Consider the following 11,630-nt stretch of genomic DNA (forward strand, 5'->3'; position numbering starts at 1 on the left):
CAAACCCGTAGGATTGTCTTTCTGGCCGAGCAGAGTGCTTTGTGCCAGTGCGAGGAGGGTGGCCCGGCTTCTCCATTCCCTCCGGCAGCGGGCAGACCCGTGCAGGCCCGTGGGCTCAGGAGGTAGAAGCATAATAGGAGTGAGTCGTGACAACCAGGACCGTTTATTGAGCGCCTGCGTACACGCAGCCGGAGACTCACAACACGCAAAACTGTAGCAAGTATACACCGTTAGGCGCCTGTTACAGATCCCGGCACCGCGGGTCAATAAGTTACTTGCCCAGGGTCGTACAGCTAGTCTGTCGCTGAAGGTAAAGCGACATGATGGTAAAGGATGATACGAGGATGCAGAGAAAAAGTACGGAATATATATATATATATATATATATATATATATATATATATATATATATATATATTTTATTTCACTCCAGGGGAAAAGTCAGGTCCACAAACTGTTGTGGCAAATGCAGATCCAGAGGCCTCCGTGCACTGGCAGGTTTAGGTCCATTTCAAAAAAACCATGAGACCTCAGAGTCCTCTAAGACCATTTTCATGTTTTAGAGATTTATATTTCAGGAGACTATAGAGTCTAACCTTATAACCAGTTCTCTGGCACTTACTATGTTATCTCAGACAAGTTCTTAAATCTTGTTAAGTCCCAAACCTCAGTCCTCTCATCAGTTTTGAGGGGATAATTCTATACCCATTTTATAACATTGGATAAGGATTAAATAAGCTAACGTATAGGATGCTTAGAATGGTACCTAGCACTTAGTGTGAAAATAAATATTAACTGTTATTTTAAAAAATTAGCTTTGCCCTAGCCGGTTTGGCTCAGTGGATAGAGCATCTGCCTGTGGACTGAAGGGTCCCGGGTTTGATTCTAGTCAAGGGCACATGCCCGGGTTGCAGGCTCAACGGGCAGGAGGCAGCTGATCAATGATTCTCATCATTGATGTTTCTATCTCTCCCTCTCCCTCTCTGAAATCAATAAAGGTATATATATATATATATATATATATATATAATCTACACTAATAAAAGAGAAACATGGTAATTGGTGTACGACCGGTACCCTTTTCATTGGCTAATCAGCGAGATATGCAAATTAACTGTCAGCCAAGATGGCCCTGGGCAGCCAGGCAGCTTGAAACTAACGTGAGGCTTGCTTGCCTCAGTGATGGAGGAAACCAATTCCCCGCCTGTGGCTGCAGGCCTCTGAGCCTGCAGTTTCAAACATTGTAACAAATACCTCTGGGCTTCAGCCAGCAGACTCGCAACATTGTATGCAAAGGCCAGAAACCACTTTCAGGAGCGGAGGCCTAAGAGCTGGAGCCAAGCCTCAAGCTAAAGCTGGCCCAGAATAAAAAAAAAAAAAAAAAAAAAAAAAAAGGAAAAAAGGAGCATTTGGGAGTTCAGTCACCCCCAGCCTGAAAACAGCCCTCAGCCCCTCACCCAGACTGGCCAGGCACCCCAGTGGGGACCCCCACCCTGAAGGGTGTGTGACCAGCTTCAAACAGCCATCATCCCCTCACCCAGGCTGGCCAGGCACCCCAGTGGGGACACCCACCCTGATCCAGGACACCCTTCAGGGCAAACAAGCTGGCACCCACCCATGCACCAGGCCTCTACCCTATATAGTAAAAGGGTAATATGTCTCCCAGCACCGGGATCAGCAGAGCCGAGAGGCTTCCCGGCACCGAGATCAGCGTGACAGGGGGCAGCGCCCAAACACCCTGATCGGCCCTGCTCTGTGGGTGACAGGGGGCGGGGCCACAACCCCCCCCCCCCCCCCCCCGGGCCCTGCTCTGTGTGTGATGGGGTAGAGCCATAACCTCCCCATTGGCCCTGCCCTGAGTGTGACAGTGGCGGCGCCCCAACCCCCTGATCGGCCCTGCTCTGTGGGTGATAGAGGGTGGCGCCCCAACCATCCCCGCCCCCCCAGGGGCCCTGCTCTGTGTGTGATGGGGTAGAGCCATAACCTCCCCATCAGCCCTGCCCTGAGTGTGACAGTGGCGGTGCCCCAATCCCCTGATTGGCCCTGCTCTGTGGGTGATAGAGGGCGGCGCCCCAACCATCCCCGCCCCCCCAGGGGCCCTGCTCTGTGTGTGATGGGGTAGAGCCATAACCTCCCCATCAGCCCTGCCCTGAGTGTGACAGTGGCGGTGCCCCAATCCCCTGATTGGCCCTGCTCTGTGGGTGATAGAGGGCGGCGCCCCAACCCACTGATCCGCCCTGCTCTGTGTGTGACAGGGGACGGTGCCCCAACTCCCCTATCGGACCTACTCTGTGAGTGACAGGGGGGAGCTCCTCAACCCCCTGATGGGCCCTGCTCTGTGCGTGACAGGAGGGAGCTCCCCAACCCCCTGATGGGCCCTGCTCTGTGCGTGACAGGGGGTCGCGCCGCAACCTCCCCATCGACCCTGCCTTGAGTGTGACAGGGGGTGGTGCCCCAACCCCCCAATCGGCCCTGCTCTGAGCCCGACCAGGGGCTGCACCTAGGGATTGGGCCTGCCCTCTGCCACCCGGGAGCAGGCCTAAGCCAGCAGGTCGTTATCTCCTGAGGGATCCCAGACTGCTAGAGGGCACAGGCCGGGCTGAGGGACCCCCCCTTCCCCCCAAATGCACAAATTTTTGTGCACCAGGCCTCTAGTATATATATATATATATATATATATATATATATATATATATATATATATATATATATATATAAAGGCCACTTGGGTGATTATTGTAGGATGTGTATGGGAATGTTTGCAAAACTACACATAGCTTGGGATGAAAGATGAATCATTTGCTATGTAAGTTCCTTTTGATTTCAGGTTATTAATGGGTAGTTAAAGCTAGATGGACTTTCAGAGTTACTCAAAATTACTTTTATTTTTTAAAATATATTTTTTAGCCAAAACCGGTTTGGCTCAGTGGATAGAGCGTCGGCTTGCGGACTGAAGGGTCCCAGGTTCGATTCCGGTCAAGGGCATGTACCTGGGTTGCGGGCACATCCCCAGTAGGGGATGTGCAGGAGGCAGCTGATGGATGTTTCTCTCTCATCGATGTTTCTGGCTCTCTATCTCTCTCCCTTCCTCTCTGTAAAAAATCAATAAAATATATTTAAAAAAATATATATATATATATATTTTTTTTAAACATGTTATTTTGTGTCTTTTTTATTTTATTTTATTTTTTGAATATATTTTATTGATTTTTTACAGAGAGGAGGGGAGAGGGACAGAGAATTAGAAACATCGATGAGAGAGAAACATCGATCAGCTGCCTCCTGCACACTCCCCATTGGGGATGTGCCCGCAACCAAGGTACATGCCCTTGACTGGAATCGAACCTGGGACCCTTGAGTCCGCAGGCCGACGCTCTATCCACTGAGCCAAACCGGTTAGGGCTATTTTTTTATAATTTTATTGATTTCAGAGAGGAAGGGAGAGGGCAAGAGAGAGAGAAACATCAATGAGAGAGAAGCATTGATCAGCTGCCTTCTGCACGACCCCCACTGGGGATTGAGCCCACAACCTGGGCATGTGCCCTTCACCAAAATGGAAATCAGGACCCTTCAGTCTGCAGGCCCGATGCTCTCTCTATTGGGCCAAACCAACTAGGGCCAGATATCAATTTTTATTTTAAAATCTCTTAACTGAAATTAGCCAGAACATAATTCCAAAACTCTCACTTTTACCTTTATCTTCTCTTGGAACTCAGTAACCTAATTTAGATAATTCTTTTGTCAAAATATTAAAAACATTGTCCCACCAGCATGGCTCAGTGATTGAGCATTGACCTATGAACCAGGAGGTCATGGTTTGATTCCTGGTCAAAGCACATGTCTTGGTTGCAGGCTCAATCCCTGGTGCGGGTGTGCAGGAGGCAGCTGGTCAATGATTCTCTCTCATCATTGATGTTTCTCTCTCTCCTTCTCCCTTCCTCTCTGAAAGCAATAAAGAAATATTTAAAAAATTTTAAGAAAACATAATGTAAGACTAATTTAGTGCATTACTATAACATAGAATTAATTCACTCCTATGGGAGCACAATAGCCTTGGATTAAGCACAAAAGGAGTTTTTCCCTCATTTTGGTTTTGTTTTAATATTGAAAAACTGCCTGGCAGAGATAAAATAATCCTGAAAAGGAGGTAGATATAGAGGCTGTCTGCCCCAGAAATCAGCTTGAGTTCAGGCAAAACTGATGGTGATCCAAATATTATGTTTCCAGTCTTTCTTACAACCATGATTTCCAGTACTACATCCTGGCCTGAGCTTCCCAGTGAAGCATAGAGACATCATCACATGGGTGAAGGGATTACAGGATTCTGAGTAAATGAAACAATTATTTGACTTTGAAATGAGTGTTCATTGGGCCCGAGGGAAGAAAGAAAAGAAAAATCAGCCTAATTGGAAAAAAAACTTTGGCACCTACATAGGTGTTTGTATCATCCCATCACTGGTTTAATGCAACTCTTTCCCCTTGGAACAGGGTAACATGTGCCATTTCTACTTCTTTTCTCAAGTTTTGAGATTAGGAGAGAAAATAGAAGCAGAAAAAAACGGGAAACTCTGCATCCATTCATTGTTCATTTAGAGGGGAATGCTCTCCATAGTTTGTTTTACTAAAAATGTTTATAAGCCCTAGCAGGTTTGGCTCAGTGGATAGAGCATCAGCCTTCAGACTGAAAGGTCCTGGTTTGATTCTGGTCAAGGGCACACACCTCGGTTGCAGGCTCAATCCCTGGCCCTGGTCAGGGTGCATGCGGGAGGCAACCAATTGATATGGCTCTCTCACATCGATGTTTCTCTCTCTGTGTCTCTTCCTCCCTTCTACTCTCTCTAAAAATCAGTGGGAAAATATCCTCAGGTGAGGATTAACAACAACAACAAAATGTTTACAAAATCAATGTGGAAATCCCCAGATTTAGCAAAGCTTATAGATCATCATAACCACTCTATAGAAAGAGAGCCCAGAGAACTTCAACCTAAAAGAACCTGTCAATGTTAAACTTATTGAACAGCAGAGGATTAATTTAGAAGAGGAAACTTATAAGTGCCCTGACTGTGGGAAAAGCTTCCTTCTCAGACCTTTATAGACACCAGTGCCTCCACACAGGGGAGAGATCCTGGGAATTCACTACATTTTATGGAAATCAATTTGACAGTGTGTTTGAAGAATCTTGAAATGTTACTCCTCTTTGATCAAGCAGTTCCATCTCTGAGAAACTATGCTGACAGGAGAAACCAAAGCAAAACAAAACAGCAACAAAAAATCTTCATGATGCAGGCCCTGAACGTGGCAATAAGCACTGCATGTGATTCCTGCCCCACCCCAAGTCAGAATAACTTTCTTCTGGGTCCCCAGTGCTTTGTTTAGGCCTCATTTTCAGCACTTAACACAGTTTACCTTAGCTAGGCAGGTCAGTTGCAGTCATACTATGATCTGTGTCTTCCTCTGCCCTTATGCTACATCAACATCACCCAGGACTGGAATTTTACAGGGTAGAGAACATCTATTCATATCTTCATCCCGTAAAGTGCCCTGTACATATTAAACATTAATAAGTGCTTGTAGCATTGAGTCAAGAAATAGAAAATATCTCTTGGAAACTAGGAACACAGAACATTGCAGTGGATATGCCTAGTTATACTGAGTATTTTGAAAGGGGTGAAAAACATTGCTGCCCTTATAAGTATTATAAAGATTAAGTGAAATATATTTAAATGCAGGCTCTTTACAAAATAAACTTTCAATAAATAAAATTGTATTTTATTTCTAGTCTTTGTTGTTTAATGATAAAAAAAATTTATGAGCTTCCCTCTAAGTACAGCTTTGGTTACTTCACATAATTTTTATATAGAATACTCTCCTTATTGATGATTTCAGAATAGTTTGTCATTGCTGTTTTTAACTTATTTCACCTTTGAGCCAAGAGTTGATCAACTGGATAATCTGGTCAAGAAAATTTATTAAACTTTTTAACTGCATTGATTAGAAAATGAAATTCATTCTATTTCTGCTTTGGAAGTCTATTAGGATTTTTCTGGTAGACTTATATTTGATAAAACTTGCTAAGTATTCTAAAGGCTCTAGGAAACAAGGGCTCTGTTTATAAAACAACAAATCTAAAGTAGCCTGGCCTCTCAAGTACTTTTATATGTTTGGAAGCATCCTTCATGCTTATGTGAAGGGGAAGTGAGAAAAGTTTGCGTTGCTTCCCATTCTGCCTCCTGTGTTTTTGTTTTGTTTTGTTTTTACTTCCTCTTATCTGTTAAAAGTTTTTAAAAACAACTATTCTATGTATTTTATAAAGCAGTTGTTAATAGCTGCTTAGCTACTGAATGCAGTAAAAACAGGAGGCTAAAGGATCTAGGAGAGAACTCATCCCTTTCTGTAGCTAAGATAGTCCTCCCTAAGATGCCATAGTTGTTTGTCTTCTTGAAAGCAAAGAGAACCTGCAGGGGTCATATTAAAATTTTTGCAATTGTGACCTTCCAGAATCTCCATGAATTCTTTCACAGTGTGATGAGGGTGTTGTCTAGGCTGAAATCAAGGGGATCAGGGAATAGACTGATGAATCGGCTCCCAAGGAGCTCACAATATAGAGGGGGTTGAGAGACTTTATGCTTTTCCCTCCTGCACTTGGCAGTCACCTTCACATTCCTGAAAAACCATCCAAAGCCGTCCAGGAAACTTGGATCTTTATTTCTAGCCTAGTGATCTGGGTTGAATAATCTCAGAATCAGCTAACGCTTAGTTAGTCTCAAGCCTCCTCGCCTGACTCTGCTTTCTCTCTCTTCAAGTCCCCCCTGTAAAGCTGTGGAATGGGGTGAGGAGAGCTCACCTCTTGGCCTTTCCTTAGCACTTATAGTCAGTTTAACCAGCCCCCAAATCTGAGCGTTTTAACAACTGAGATGAGGACTTTTTTCCCTAAAATGAGAACTGGTTCGAGAACAGTTTACTCACAATCTCCAGGGGTGGGGAAATTTTTTCTGCCAACGGCCATTTGTATATTTATAACATCGTTCAAGGAGCATACAGAATTAACAATTTAAAAAGTAGCCTGCTATATTTGGTCAAACATTAATTGGCAGGGCCAGACCAAATGATTTTGAGGACCTTATACAGCCCAAGAGCCAGATTATTCCCCACCCCTGAACCATTGATTCTCAGCTTTGTGCATATTGGAATCACCTTTGGAGCTTTGAAAACTTTGGATGCTTAGCCCTGGCTGTGTTGCTCAGTGGTCAGAGCATCAGCTCATGCATCAAAGGGTTGCAGGTTCAATACCCGGCCCAATAGGGGCACATTCAGGAGGCAACCAATGGTGTGTCTCTTTCACATCGATATCTCTCTCTCTTTTTGCCTCTCCCTCCATCCTTTTCTCCTTCCCTCCCTCCCAAGTCAATGGAAAAAATATTCTCGGGTGAGGATTAACAAAAAAAACAAACAGTTCTGATGACTAGTGTCTTAGTCTATTAGGGTTGCTATAACAACATATCACAGCCTGGGTACCTTATAAACAGCAGATATTTGTTTTTCACAGTATTGGTTATTGGAATTCCAAGATCAGAGAGTGCCAGTATGGTTAGGTGTGTGCCCTCTTACAGAATACAGACTGCCAGTCTCCATGTTCTCCCTCACATAGTGGAAGGGGCCAGGGAGCTCTATGGGGTCTCTTATAAGAGGATTAATACCATTAATGAGGGCTCTACCTTCATGACAAAGCAATTCCCAAAGGCTCCACCTCCTAATAGCATCACATGAGGCATTAGTATTTCAACATATGAATTTTGAGGGGACACAAATATAGCATGTAAGTTCCACCCCCTAAAGGTTCTTTTTAAAAAATATATATTTTTAAAAATTGATTTCAAGAGGAAGGGAGAGGGAGAGATAGAAACATCAATGATGAGAATTATTGATTGGCTGCCTCCTGCACGCCCCCTACTGGGGATCGAGCCCACAACCTGGGCATGTACCCTGACCTGGAATTGAACCCTGACCTGGTTCAGAGGTCAACGCTCCATCACTGAGCCTTGCAGGCTGGGCTAGAGATTCTGATATATTTGGTCTTGGCATCAGGATTTTCCAGAGATCCTCAGATATTTCTAATGTGCAACCGAAGTTGAGAACCACTGATCTAGACATTAATTTGAGCGATAGCATAAGAGCCCACAACTCAAGCATGTTCCCTGACCAGGAATCAAACCCTGACCTCCTGGTTCGCAGGTCGATGCTCAACCACTGAGCCACACTGGCTAGGCAATTAGGTATTATTTCAGTTTTTGTTATAATAGTGAGCAAAACATGAAAGTCTTACTCTAACATTCTTGCTGTATTTTCTGTTTTGCCTTATTATTTTACAGTGAAAATGTATTCACAGATTATGTTTCATGTGCCATAAAATGTTTAAATGCTCATTAAAAAACACAAAAATATATAGAGGGCATAAGGGGGGAAAGCACAACTCCTACCCCCAATTCTACTCTCAAGAGGTTGCCATGTTATTTCTTGAGTCTTCCTTGAGATATTTACATTTTTATAATATTTTCCTATTATTTATACACATGGGATTATACTGTTACATTGTATTGTAAACATGCTCTTTTACTATATATTGACCATCTTTGCACACTAGCACATGGAAAACCACTGCATTGGGGTTTTTTTAAAAATATATTTTATTGATTTTTTACAGAGAGGAAAAGAGAAGGATAGTTAGAAACATCGATGAGAGAGAAACATCGACCAGCTGCCTCCTGCACACCCCCCACTGGGGATGTGCCCGCAACCAAGGCACATGCCCTTGACCGGAATCGAACCCGGGACCCTTCAGTCCGCAGGCCGATGCTTTACCCACTGAGCCAAACCAGTTAGGGCGCACTGCACTGTTTTCAATGGATGCTGTACAATTCATGGAATAGATTCACCACAATTTACTAAGCCAGTACATGGTGATAGTCATTTAAGTTGTTACAATTGCTAACTGGCAGGTGTGGCAGGCAGGAGAATGCTCCAGATGGATGACAAGGATTTAAGTAAAAAGGTGGCCCTCAGACCATCATGCAGGTGAATACAGTCTAGTTATGTTTACCTGATATTAGAAAGTAGTCTTGCCCAGCCATGTTGGCTCAGTGGTTGAACGTCGACCTATGAACCAGGAGGTCATGGTTTGATTCCCCATCAGGGCACATACCCGGGTTGTGGGTTTGATCCCCAGTGTGGGGCATGCATGAGGCAGCCGGTCAGTGATTCTCATCATCAATGTTTCTATCTCCCTCTCCCTTCCTCTCTGAAATCAATAAAAATACATTTATAAAAAGAAAGTAGTCTTGATGGTGATCCCTGGTGGCACACAGGAAGGGGAAGGCCAAAGGAGGCCTCAACCCAAACCAGATTCTTGTCCCGGAACAAGAAAGGATTCAAGAGCATGTCAGAAAGATTTGGCAAAGCACAGTAAATTTATTAGAGTATGTACTCAAGAAAAAGGTTAAAAATGCATCCCAAGAGCTGTAATCCTATTTTCACATTTCTTCATTTAAAAACTAACTGGAACCTGAAATAAATGGAAGCTTTGTGAGACTCTCAGTGGCGTCAAAACATCACTTTTCAAGAAGTCCTTTCCTCAGAATTGCCCATTGCAGGAGGTGTCCCTGCAATTGCAAAAGAGCCTGCTGCCGCCTGGAAAGCCCCACTTCCTATCCAATTCTGTCATAGGTGCTTTAGTCTCAGCTTAGAGGATTTTCCTGGCCAGACAGGACAGGGTCAGAGACGTAAGAAACACGAAGGGCGCTGCAGTCATTGCACAATTTCATCATGTTTGTGTCAGCGGTGGGAGGCAGCTGCGTTTCTTCCACTGGTCCTGGTCCCAGAAACACCCCAGTCAACACCCTTCTGGCCCAACCTGAGAATTTCACACACTGACATTTACACTGGAAATGTGGATGTGGGTTCATCCATTTTTTAGGAAAAACGTTGGGTTGGGGGTTATTTTCTCAGCAGGATCAGAGAATTGGATGTCATCAGCTGTTACACCAAAAGCACTGAATGCTCTGTAAAATACAAAGCACGTGAGCCAATTGGACAATAAGATAAATGCAATCGACCACAACTCATTGAAGCCTTGGTCTCAGGCTGGTCACACACAGAGCTGTTTGTTCAGCCAGGCACCAGAATGTTGTCACTGACATTTTGAGCATCATTGGTCAGCTGAAAAGGTGATATCCATAAAGTGATGCATAGTCAAATAATAAATTATCATACAGAGAGACAATATTGCAAAGTGGCTAATAGAGTGGGTTTGAATCCTGTCTGTAAATGGGGTGATGAATCCTGCCCTGAAGGGGAGCTGCAGAAATGCTGGAGATGATGGGGATAAAGCAAGCTGTGCTGGGCACAGAGTCTGCACTATTGGAGGGTAACTGCATTACCAACAAAACATCGGTAAAAAAATGTCATGAGAAAGACAAAGTTTTAACCAGGATATGGATTACAAGTGACAGTCTACGTGATAGAAATATCACCATTTTGCAACCACCACTGTAGCAACTGATTTAGGAAAGGATCATCAATGCATGCTAAAACCACGGATGAAAGATTGCAGGAGGACCAGACACTTCTGCACAATCAGGTACTTATTAATTACAAAGAAAAATGTCCCTTTACAATGGAAAGGTCTCGAGGATTCCTGAATGTACCCCCAGTCTAATAATGGGGAAACAACCACACAAATCTAAGTTGAGGAACGTTCTGCTTAGAATAGACTTTCAAGAACATTAATATTTTGAAAGAATTAAAGAAAAAAAGAGCATGGAAGTGTGAAAGTGGTCTAGCTGGAAGGAGACTATAGAGACATAACTACTAAAAGCAACACATAATCTCTGATTGGTCCTGGATTGAAAAAAAACGAAGCTGTCCAGGACATTACCAGGACAACTGAGGAAATTTGATTTGACAACGTTAAATTTCCTGAGTGTAATGACTGTATTCTGATTATCTGAAATAATATACTTGCATCTTTGTTCTTAGTATTTAGGGTATCTAGAGTATTTGGAGTGATATCTGATAATGTCTTAAATTCATTACCAAACAGTTAAAAAAAAGTGGTGCATGAATATGAGAGAGAGAGAGAGAGAGAGAGAGAGAGAGAGAGAGAAAGAGAGAGAGAGAGAGAGAGAGAGGGAGAGAGAGGAGATTATCACCAAATACTATGAAATATAAAGTTTGTGAATCCAAGGGGATATATATATATATACACACACACACACACACATACACGTGTGTGTGTGTGTGTGTGTGTGTTCATTGTACTATGCTCTCAACTTTTCTTTAGGTTTGAAATTTTTTAAAACAAAACGTTGGGGATAAAGATCAGGGTATGCGGAAAGACAGAAGCAGTTAACTGAGGAACAAGTCAGTTCACCTCAAGTACAACATCCATGAGCCCCCTTGAGGACCCCTCAATGGGACACCTATGTCTTATTTACCTTGTTTCTCCAGCATCCTCACATGGTGTTCAGAATATGTGTTTCGCAAATGAGCATGGATGAGTGTCCTCTCGCTTGGGTTTGCTCCCAGGAAGCCAGGGCAGAGTCAGCCCTGGGAACAAACAAATCAGGATGGTGCTG

The sequence above is a fragment of the Myotis myotis genome, unplaced genomic scaffold (genome assembly GCF_014108235.1).
Source record: "Myotis myotis isolate mMyoMyo1 unplaced genomic scaffold, mMyoMyo1.p scaffold_m19_p_5, whole genome shotgun sequence".
Lineage (NCBI taxonomy): Eukaryota > Metazoa > Chordata > Mammalia > Chiroptera > Vespertilionidae > Myotis > Myotis myotis.